The following is a 12,058-nucleotide window of genomic DNA, read 5'->3' on the forward strand; positions in this document are numbered from 1 at the left end:
GTGTGAGCTCGGGAGGAGGATTTCTGAAGCCTGACAGAAAATTTCCAGGTTGGGCAGTGAGGGCAAGGTACTTAATTAAAAAATATAACAGGATCAAAAGTTCAAGGCTAAGAATGCAAACAGCATTTTAAGGGCTAGATGGAGCATGGGCATGCAGGGCAGAGACAGGGAAAGGGAAGAAGAGAAAGCAGAGGCAGATTTAAAACATACCATACCATGAAGTGCTGCTGTGAATTCTAAGGTATTTGGTCTTCATCCTGTATACGACAGGGAACCACTGACAGTGTCTAAGGAAGAGAGACACACCTTAGGTTGTGACTGTGCTTTTGTGTATGAAAAGCACTTCCACCAGGCTTCTAACTTCCACCATAGAGTCTTACCCCCTACAAATTCTGTATCATAAATGAAAAGGCTGTCATTTATACTGTCTGTGTAAGTCCTGCCCCAGGCGTGTGTACCTGAGTCATTTTTCCATTTTATCTTGTAACATCTAATGCCATCAGCTTTGAAGTAAGCATGCTTCATTTCAAGTTGCTTGGTATGCTTAACTCTGTGGTTACCTGATAAAGCACCCAGTGTTGTGAAGTGTAGAGCTTATATTTTAGCATTACAGATAAACCAAAAAAGGGTGATCATAGTTTGGATTGGAGTTCATCAAGGACTGGTCTCTCCAAGAGTCAAGGTTTAGGCACTGGCTATAATGCAGTGAATCCATTTTCACACATTAGTAAATGGGGAAAACATATGTATCTGAGAAGGAAATCCAATTTAAAGACATCAGAGATCTGATATCTCCTTAAAATAGTGCTGGTTAAAATACACTCTCTCACTGAAGAAATATTTATTTGCCTCATGAATCTTGGCCTCTTAAGGGAAGATGGCAATTGCTGAAATATAATTTAAGACTGCATAAAAAGTGAATTGATGAAAAAGTTTTAAGATGGGATGTTTTAGGTACAGATCTTAGGAAAAGGAATATGAAGAACAAAGTCAGATGTCCAGGATTTTAGGTGAACTGCTCATGTTGGAAAATAGGAGTTCAAAATTATCCTTCAGAATTTTAGAAGTAAAACTTGATCTTGTGTTTAATACACAAAGCCTACTTGGCTCTAACACATCTTTCCTATATCCCCATTTACAGGACAAGAGAGTTCAAGCTGATTATGGCAGGAATGTCTACCTTTGGGCATTTTAAACCAGGTTTAAACCAATCCCAGTCTCCTTAGGTCTTAAAATAAGATCAAACAGTACAAAATTCCCTTACTAGTATTTAAGCCCAGTTGCCTCTGTCCAGATGACTCCTATAATCCAGCCAGGCAGAACACCTCACCCTGCTGTTCCTGCTGCTTTTCTGCATGTCCTTTGATTCTAAGTAATTATCTCCAGCTGTCCCTGCACCCTGGCCTCCTTTAACTCCTCAGTGTCTGGCCATAGAGACTGCCACACTGGAGGACACAGGTTCCTGAGTACCCCTGAATGTAGGGCACGAGCACTGGACTTAAAAATAAGTACATCTGGGTTCTAGCTGGTGTCCGGTCTCGAGGATTTTCCCACAAGTCCTGAAGTGCATTGTGCAAAGTCAAGAGCAAGAAAGAAAACTCCCAAGGAAGTCTTCCCAAATTCTAGTCCAATACTCTTCCCCAGATTATGATGTGCCTGATTCCATCTACTTTTATGGTAATAGAAAAAAAGACAAATCTAAAGAAATCTGTCTTTTCCTTGATATTTTCCCCTGTATCCTTTTAAAAATGATCCCCTTTAGTTTGTGAAACATTACTTGAGGTTGAAGTACTGTCTCTCCTCTTTGTATTGATCTTTGCACCGAGAGACAAAAGCGTCTATGGGAATTAATAAGGAAATGCATATGCATATGTATTTTTCTAGGAGCAAAATGAAAAATCCAATTTTTCCAAATGTTTACAATGGAAATTATCGACTCTAGTCAATAGATGCCTATTTATCTACTTTAGGTAATTTATAGAGAATTCTTGATTTGCATAGGCATTAGTTGTGAAGATAATTTTTCATAGAGCAAAATTATCAAACATCACAAATTTTAATATTTGAAGAGAGTTCTTGACTACAAATCTCTAATAATTGAGAGGCAGAGAGATTTGAGAGAAAGCTTGAGTTGAGTTGCATGGTGGATGTCCTGGGAAGTTGGCCATACCTTTGCTCGTACTAGATAAAGGCTTATGGCAGGAATTGAAAAAAAAAAGACATTCTTGAGATTAATAATGCATTCAAATTGGTCACTATGTAGTAGACTTATCTATTATAACTGACTATCCCAAAGTTTGCATTTTACCCTTTTTAATTCAAACACATGCCTAGGAAAGTGGGTTTAAAAATAAAAGTTTCCCTTTGGCATCTGGTGATAAAAGAGTTCCCATCTGAATCTCACAATAGATGTACTATTTCATTACTTTAGATTTACACACATAAAATTACATCGATGTGCTTCAATTGGGGAATAACACTTGAATAAAAAGGATATCACACAGAAGAAGTCTCTTGGGCGGTTGGACTCAGACTTGTCTTCTGTCACCAAGTGGCAGGATTAAGCGGCAATTATGATATGAAATCCTTAGAAAAAGTCCTGGTTCACCTTGGCCACAGTGAGAATCAGAAGGCCTGGATTCAGAGCACTCTCCTTAACTGTTGGTGGGGGAGAGATGATCAGTACCATCTTTTTGAAATGCAAGCTGGAAATCTGTACCAAAAACCATCAAGAATTTTTCACCAATGCCACTCTAGGAATTTGCCCCATGAAAACATTCAGTTGTATACACAGCAATGTACATATAAAGGTTTTGTTTGAGTGTTAAAACACAGCAGTGTAAGCATCCAAGGATACAGAGTCAGCTGAATAAATAAGTGTATTTTGCAAGTTGTAAAACTATATTGCTTATAAATGTCATCATGTAGAAACATATTTAAGGACATGAAGAGATATTAGTATTATGCATTTTAGTGAAAAGTCAGTGATTTATAATAAATAAATAGGTAGCATGATTCTAATATAGGAAAATATGTCAATTAAGGTTATCAGCTTAGTGACCCAGGGTATTGTTAGCTGGCCCAGGTGTGAGTTGCTTCCACCACTAAGGTGGGTGACCTTGGGAAAGCCGGTCAATCTCTCCAGGCCTCAGGTTTCTTCTTAGTAAAGGGAGATAGGAGAGTACTTACCCCCTACAGCATTTGTTAAGACCAAGTGATTTAATCCATGTGAAATCCTTAGAAGAAGCACTTATTCATAAAAGGACTCAAAGTTTAGCTATTATTATCATTTCAGTAATAGTACACTCTTTATTTATATGTAGTTTACATTTAAGAAATAAAAGGGTAATAGGTAATAATTTTCTTCTTTGTATGTTTTTAAATTTTTCTACATAAGCTTGTATCTATTTTGAAATCATACACACACACACACACACACACACTCAACTCATGGTAAATGTTATTTATGAGAAGGAAAACCTGGATGTGAACCATGGAGCATCTCTTTGAGGCCAACCTGTCCAATTTTCAGGAAGGCATTTGATTTCTTTAAATCTCAGTCTCCTTATCCATAAAAGGAGACTAGTTATAAACTACTTTATAGGATGTTATGAAATTAGATGACTATCTACATTAAAAAAAATCATTTCTTAAGCAGCATCTGTGATCTGTGCTCTTGAGCTAAGTGCTTTTATACATTTTCCTGCTTGATCCTTACCACAAAAGGGGGAAAACACACACACAAAATAGCTATTATCCTTATTTCAAATGAGGATTGAAATGTTACCTAAGCATTTCAATAAAAGCATCTTGCCCAAGTACACACTGAAATTAAAGATAGGTCTAGGCATAAACGCTTATTTTAATTAAGACACTTTTCAGAGTTTCCTCTTTCTTAGGCACTGAGAAATTTCTATTTTACTCCATTAATTTCAAGGTAATAGAATATAGTTTCCAGATACAAAACAATAATTCATCTGTAATGTATTTTTCTCAGCAGTGCAAGTTACAGAAATATGCTCCTATTACAGATCAAAAGACTCTGCTGAGCCCAAGTTTCCACAGTCCACTTTGCTCACCATGTAGTAATAGCTCTCTATCTGCCCTCAGTGGCTGAATTGATGTCACTGTGTAGGTCAGCCTGTTATCCCTAGGATGGAGGATGGATGTGTGTATATGGTGGATGTAATAATTTCCTGAAATAGACAATTTCTCTGTATTAGGATTTGCCTTCCTTGCACATAATGCTTCTGCCAACACTGCCACATATGAACTTCCCAAATGCAGGATCCGCCTTTGTGGTATCCTACACGGCATTGCCTTGGATCAAGGAACTCGGCCTCAAAGCAAAATATGGGCAGTGGACCCATGTGTAGGTATTCACTGATCGTATCATGTATCTCATCATTTTGAAGAAGATGATTTGATAAAACAGTGGAAGGTCCTTTTGAAGACCTTGTTACAGCAATGACTAGGTGGTAATACCTTACAAGACTAGAGCAATGATCTGCAGGAAGCTAAATATGCTCTAGATTCATGCCCAATATATCGTGGTCTCGCACCCACAGCCAGTATTCATGGGCCAGGAATCAAGAAGTAGAAATGGGATGCCACCACTCTCTATTACCCATCCCTAGCGATCTACTAGGCAAAGGTTTGCTTTCTGTCTTCACAACCTTATGCTTTACTGGTCTAGAGACCTTAGTTGAGTGTTACCACTGGGAGACACAGTAATGATTCCACTGACTACCACCTGGCCATTTAGGGTTCTTCATAAAATTAGTATCTGTAGACATATCTTCATGTGTGTGTGTGTATATATATATATAATATAAAATATACATGTACGTATATATGCATCTCTCTCTCTCACCCAAATCTATTGTTTCTGTTTCTCTGGATGATACAGTGGGACAACTTGCTACATATATTCAATACATAAGTTTAATAGAGCATCCCGAGATTTGATCTCCTTTTGTTTTTAATTTCTTGATGCCTGTGAAACTAGAATTTATACTCAGGATAGTATTTTCTTTTATTCTAGGACGGGCCACTTTTGTAAATTCCTTTAGCCATAGAATATTGGACAAGTATGTGCCTAGAGTTCTTGGACAGAGCTATTAGGATTTCCTAAAAAGGCTTCATACTGAGGTATTGATTGGTCCACTTTAATGCTGTGAAAGGTTGTTCCCTTTGTGGTCAGGAGTATCTTTGCCAAAAGTATTATAAGGTAAATTAAATTTTGGTTTCTTCTCTAAGCTTAGTTCCTAAGAAGCTGATTTTCATCTGAAAGTGAAAATCTGAACTCTTACAACCTGGGCACTAAGGTGCAACACTGTAAAGAACTCACTGTCATGAAGGGCCTGGTCAATGTTCTTAAGGAACCAGCCATATACACATTTGCTATATGTAACAGATGGTGCATTCAAGTCAGGAAGGATGATAGAAACACTATGCATCAGGCTTATTAGATGAATTTATTCTGAGATGCAGAACACAATGAGGCCAATACAAGAATCACCCAATAGAGTTGAAAGTATTGGAGTGCAGATATCTTGTGATATGAACCATCTTTGGAAGTACAGTTGTCCCCTGTCTGAAGCTAGTCTATGGATATCCAACTCACTACTTAGAGGTATGATAAATATGTAATTTTTAAACATTGGGAATAAGAATCATCTTTCCTGACTAGCACTTCACTGGTAAATCTTTGGAGTCCATATTATATTCCACATACTGCTCCCATTACTGAAAAACTATAGTCAGTAGTCCCAACATATTTACGTATCAGTCCCCAATAGTAAGGGCAATAAGCTAGGCCATGTGACAACCTTGTATCAGTTACTAGGGGCAGATGGAAGTCATTACTCTAAGTTACTAGGTTTCCTATATTTTGTGAATAAGGTCGATTCTCTCTGGCTTTTATTAGGAGTGGATTTCTTTAATTTACATTGCCTAAGAAATTGTATTAGAGAAGGTTATATTTATGTATCTGGAAAAGGCCTTATAAAACATTAAAATTAACTGTTAGGTTAATGATGAAACTTCCAGTGGCTCAGAAAGGCCATATAGTATCAGAGAAAAGTCTTAAAGGGAAGTCAAGGTTTATTCCCAAGGCCTACTTCTGATTTATTGTGTCTCCTTGGACAAGTCACTTAACTTACCACCATCCCTTTCTCCAGCTGTAATAATGTTCCTACTTCATATCTCAGAGGAGGATTGCAAACGTTCTAACTAAATACAGGCTAGAATTTTATTACTGCTTGGGAATAGCTTTTAGCACCTCAGAAAATAGTATTGAAAAAAATTGAATATAGATATGTTTATAATGATGGCATTATATATCACATGTCATCCCCTTTCTTATATTGTGGAAAACCTTTAAGGAAAAGTAGATCATGAAGCTCTTTTAGACACTGCTCATGATTAACCAACTTCAAGATTTTCTTGGAAAAAAAACAAACAACCCAAAAAATGGACACCTTTGTGAGTTTTTGCCAATTTCTGTTCACAGAAGCATTTTTTACAGAAATACTAGAGGCTTTATTAACTTACATTTAGGATGTGTGATAATAACAACTAAAAAAAATAATAGAGCTATTTATAGTATTCCTACAGTCTCCAGGAATTAAACACAGCATATAATTCCTGCAGTAGGTGTTACCTTTGGCATTCAATATAAAAATGTGTTGAAATTCTGAAGTGTTATGTAAGTGTTGATTATTAGTAGCAGTACACCAAGAGAGAAAATTTAAAAGGCAGGATTGGAAGTATTTTTCACTTTCTTTTTTGCTCACATTTAGAATTTCATGAAAACATGAAGATTTTTACTTTCCTTTTGTAATTACTCCCTTTTCTTTACAAGTTAAAACTAGATGGCTGTCATAGTATCATTAACACAGGCTTTATAGGTGACAGAGAAGAATATGCTTTCAATGATTATGAAAATCAAACTTCAAAAATCACATACAACATACTACATCATAGGTGAACTTTGAAGGTATAAGGCTAACTGAAAGAAGCCAAACAGAAAAGGCCACATATTGTATGATCCCATTAATATGAAATTTCTGGAGTAGGTAAATCCATACAGGTAGAAAGTCATTGCTTAGGGTTGGGGGCAGGAAGAAAAGAGAGTGATGGGTACAGTGTTTCATTTTTAGGGTGATAAAAATGAGCTGGAATTAGATAATGGTGATAGTAGTACTTTGTGCATATACTAAAAACCACTGAATTGTATACTTAAAAAAATCAGTTTTATGGTATCTGAATTATATCTTAATAAAATAATTATACACAGAAATGGATAAACCATTTATTTATTTTTAGTTCTGCTAAATCTGGCAGAGGCAAGAAAATATATTTTTTATATTTTAAACATAATGATTTGTTTTACGTTTAATGTTGCATACTTTTTTTTAAGATCTTAAATACCTTTGGTGAGAAACCATTATCTTTTAGAAATAATATTATTGTTGCACTTGATTTTTTTGTACTGAAAAGTTTATCTGCGATGTCCTACATTATTTCCTTTTCCTTGTGGTGTTTTAGAATCAGAAGACCTGAGTTTCAGGTCTGTTCTCCATGAAAAATGCCTTGGGCTATAGAACTTGACAGAAACAGTCGGGATCTCATGTGTGTGACTCAGGCTAGGACAGAAACTATGATATACTCCCCAAACCCAGTGTATGTAAAATCCTGGGTCCAACCAAAGGCAAAAAACATGCAATAATTTGAACAGAGGAAGTTTGTTGTGAAAAAATCATTAAATTATTGTGATAGAGAAGTAACTATGAAGACCTAAAGATAACTCCATCTCATGGCATCCTAGGAATCAGGGAGAATGTCCAAAGAAGGAGAAACTTGGAACTCCAAGCTTGGGTTTCACAACTCATCAGAGAAGTAAGGTTGGAGTCATATGGATGGTGGAGAAGACTTCTGGCTTGCCCATGTCAGAGCTGTTCCAGAGTCGTAGGAAAACAGGAACCAACACTAGGATGCAGATGACCTGCAGGTGGTGGCAGGGCGTTCAGAGACAGTTGGGTTTTGCTGCCAGTGAGAGGCCTGAAGTGTGTGATGTCCATGCTAGGAAGCATGCTGGGGGTAGTCACCAGGCCTGTGCTGGGGCTGAAAGGCCACTGAGGAGCTTCATGATCTAGGTCTGCAGGTGAGACCCAAGGCTGGATGTCACCACACACAGCACCAAGGCACTGTGCAGCAGGAACAAGAGTAAGCAAAACTCAATACACCAGACCAGGAAAAGAAGTCCCCTTCCAACTGCAATGTCCTTCCAGCAACAACTATTAACAAATCTTCAGGTTGCGCTCACTGTGTAGAAGACATCTTTAAGGATTCTAGTCTAATATTGCAATGCAGATACTAAAGTGCCAATATGGAGGTGAGAGGCAGTTAACTGATGCCTGGTGCACTCAGCCTCTCTTCCTGTGGTGCATATGGCTTGACCATATTTATCAGCTTGCCTTGCAGTTAAGTGGGGTGTTTGAAATAAGCACTAGTCAATGGGATGTAAGTAGAAGTGATGTGGTCTGCTTCCATATATTGCCCCTACAAATCAGGTTTGTCCCTAAAACACCCACTCACAGAGCTGGAAACAAAGGATCCTAAATCATCAGATGGCAGATCTACAGGTTAGAAATATTCAGGCACTCCGAGTCATTTATTTGAGGAGAGACCCCAGGCAAGTCACCAGATCAAAATAGTCAATGATAACGGTGTTCTGTGAATTAAAAACAAATCTTTGCATTGCCCAGGCATTGGAATCTTGCAGTTTTTAACAGTAGATAGTCTTTGTTGACTAATCTGGGAATGGGTACCTTGAAGCTGGATGCTACCCTAACAATAGCCTAAAATATGTGGCATTGGTTTAATAGTCAGACACTGGGCAATGAGAAATGAGATATTAGAAACTGCCAAGCTGGCATTCCATGTTATAAAATGGTAAATATTTGGTGAACTGTGCCTACAGTGGAAAGCAGACTTCCCTAATGAGTTTAAGTTTCTAGTAGAAGTGGTTGAAAATAAACCATGTTGAAATGTGTCAGTTTATTGATTGCCTTTAGCAAAATACCACCAGAAAGAGCTGAGGTCAGAGTTGGTAAGTTTGCAAGCAACAGTGAAAGGGAAGAGAAAGAGCTCAAAATCTGAGGGCATTACAGGGTTGGAAAATTACTGTTTCTAGATCTCAGATAGTAATTCATAAGACTGGTTTTGAGAGACAAAGGCTTATTAGTACTCATCCTTGAAGCAAATAACAGATTAATTAATATCTACACAAGTCTTTTTATTCAGATTGCCTCAAGGTAGCACCATTAAGTTGGGAAAGAGAGAGAGAAAGGGAGAAAGAAAGAGAAAGCAGAGAGGGAGAAATAGGCATAGGGACTAGAAAACATAGTGATAAGTCATGCTTCAACATTATATATATGGGAAAGAACTTTGGGTATAACTGGGCATCATTACTAGAAGTAAACAGATCAGAAATCTATCATGGAAACAGGTTGAGAAAGCTATGCATCCTCCAAGGAGAACATATATCTCACAACCTCTTCAGATGCAGCTGAGGGCCCTTGAAAGGAGAGTCAGAAGTCACAAAGAACAATGGACAAGGGAGTTTCTCTTTCTAAATTTGGGGCAATAGAATATGAGTGGAAATGCTACATACCACTTGCAAGCCTGTCCTTCATTCTCTCTTTTATTTTCTCCCAGTGGCTAAAAAGACAGGACTCTCTGGCCTTGGGGGACAAGGGAGCCATTAGGGGAAAGGAATCTTCGAGTCATCATTTGCAGAGTGATTGCCCACAGGAACCACTGGATCAAGAACTGTCATGTAGAACTGTTACATGGGTGAGGAACATACTTTTATTTCAATGTAGCCCACTACTACTGTGTGGTTGATACAGCACTCCCCAGACAGATGCTTAGAACCAAACTCCCTAGACAGATGCTCAAGTTAGGCCATGGGGTCAGGACATGGATCTGTTTTAGAGAAAGTGGAGGTGACGTGGATGAATGGGTGGGAAGATGCAGAGGAGAACACCAAAGTCTGGTGACCAGTACAGTTGAGAAACAGAAAAGGAATCAGGTGTCAGAGACGAAAGGCACAAGAACTAGGCAAGGGATGGTGCTGGTGCATTGTTTGGCCCAAATGCTGCTGCTTGAGCAGACCTTGGAATATTAAAGCACAGTTTAACTATGACAGGATGACGTCTGGCACATGGTTTAATGCCTGTCACCCTAGAGCAGCCATTACTTATCGTTCAAACTAGAATTCCTTTCCAGAATGTCAGAAATATTTTTAATAATTACCCTCAGGACAACAGACAGAAGCCAAGGGAGTCCTGGGGAAACTAAACATGTGGTCATATTTCCCTCCTTACAGTTCCACGCAGTTTTAAGATCAAATAAGTAAAACAGTAGAAGTCAAGTGAAAACTCCTAAATGGGAAAGGGCCTTGATTCTGTTATTGTTATGATCCTAATGAATATTTTCAAATCTCAAATGAATGAAACATGCCATCATCTTATCCTTCACAGATTCAAAGTGTCTATTTCTTCAGGAGGGACACTGGTGTACCTGTAGTAATTTCTAAAAACAGGGCATTTCCTACAAATCCTGTTCACAGTGTGTTATTAGGACACAAATCCAGATTTCCTCTGCCACCCCTAAGAGAGACCTTTCATTCTCTTCCTCCCCAGCATACATCCCCACACATCAAACACCAACTTCATGGTGGCAGGGAGCAATTCATTTTCATGTTTACCACATAAAGGGATGCCTGCCGTGTGCCTGCAGCTGAGTGCAAAGTGCAGATTAGTAAGTAAAGCCCCTGCTCCCTTGATGCATTAGCACCACCTCCATTAAGTTGTTCTCCCAGGGGGGTGAGTCTGAAGCCAGAGGAGCTTTCCTGGTCCAGGAGATCTCGTCCCCTAGGGCCATTTTCTGAGGGGTGCCAGCCCAGCACGACTCTGTTTTTAGTTTCTTACCACTTGTCTCTCTGACATTTGCTGCCTGTGGTTTCTTTCCCATCCCCCAGCCCAGTTCCAATTTAGGAAACTGAATGCTGCAATCATCAAATAGGTATTTGTAGCATAATTAATTTCTTAGCTACACATTGCATAACTAGTTATTAAAAAGACTACACTTAAAGCAAAATTTATGTTATGAATGTACATGTTGCAAAGAACACCAGGAGATTGTGTGAATGGGTTCATCTGTTCTTGGTAAGGAGGAAGTTATTACCACCAAGAATGTAGAGGTTCTGAAGAACCTGCAGACAGTGCCTCTAAGATGTGACTATCCTGATGTCAAATCACAGCCCAGCTCCCTGCAAGACCACAGAAAGCCCTTATAAAATGTACCAGGAGTTACTTCATGAAAATAGATTAATATATCTGAAGTCTTTGGAATGATGAGCATATATATATAATAAATGCTATGTTAAGTGTTAGCTTCTGGTATTACTATTCTTATAGTGGTAGACTGCTGTATTAATAACCAATATATAATAATTAATATATATTAGTATATATCCATTATATGTAATATTAATGTATTAACAAAATATACTAAATTATTATTTAAGGATTGGTAAGTTTTATGCTTAACAAGAGAGAAAATAAATAATGAGAGAAACAAAAAAAGAGAAAGAAACCTAAATGTGTGTGTGTGTGTGTGTTTGGGGGTGATGAAAACAGTTTAGAGAAGCAACGGGGAGGTAAAGGCGGCTGCAGTAACCAGGTATGTGTCTCAAGTCTGGAAGCCATCTCACCGTCTGGTAGAAATGGTAAGATTTGTTCCATATTATCCCACGTTACCCTACCATCTATAGATGGAAATTATGTCTGGACAAAATGCATTCTCTGCTTCTGGAGGGAATACTGGTTAGAAAGGAAGCTCTGGAATATTCCTATGTGTGTCTGTGTGTGCTTTGTTATAAACACTGCAGGGCATATTTAAGGTAATACAAGTTGTTTCTAAGACTAGAATAGGGAATATAAGGAAGTGGTGTGTTCACTACCCACTGGGGTACACACACTTATTC

The 12,058-nt window shown here is 38.1% G+C and overlaps 1 long non-coding RNA gene across 2 annotated transcripts in view; it reads left to right on the plus strand.

Annotated features, from left to right (window-relative positions):
* LOC130682874 (uncharacterized) overlaps window positions 1-12,058 on the plus strand; it is a 62,072-nt gene that overhangs the window by 42,698 nt on the left and 7,316 nt on the right. For both annotated transcript variants that reach the window (XR_008996273.1, XR_008996274.1), the window contains one exon: window positions 9,724-9,861. This is a non-coding gene — a long non-coding RNA (uncharacterized LOC130682874). The remainder of the gene's footprint in view (window positions 1-9,723; window positions 9,862-12,058) is intronic.

This window comes from Manis pentadactyla, chromosome 3 (genome assembly GCF_030020395.1).
Source record: "Manis pentadactyla isolate mManPen7 chromosome 3, mManPen7.hap1, whole genome shotgun sequence".
NCBI classification, from domain to species: domain Eukaryota; kingdom Metazoa; phylum Chordata; class Mammalia; order Pholidota; family Manidae; genus Manis; species Manis pentadactyla.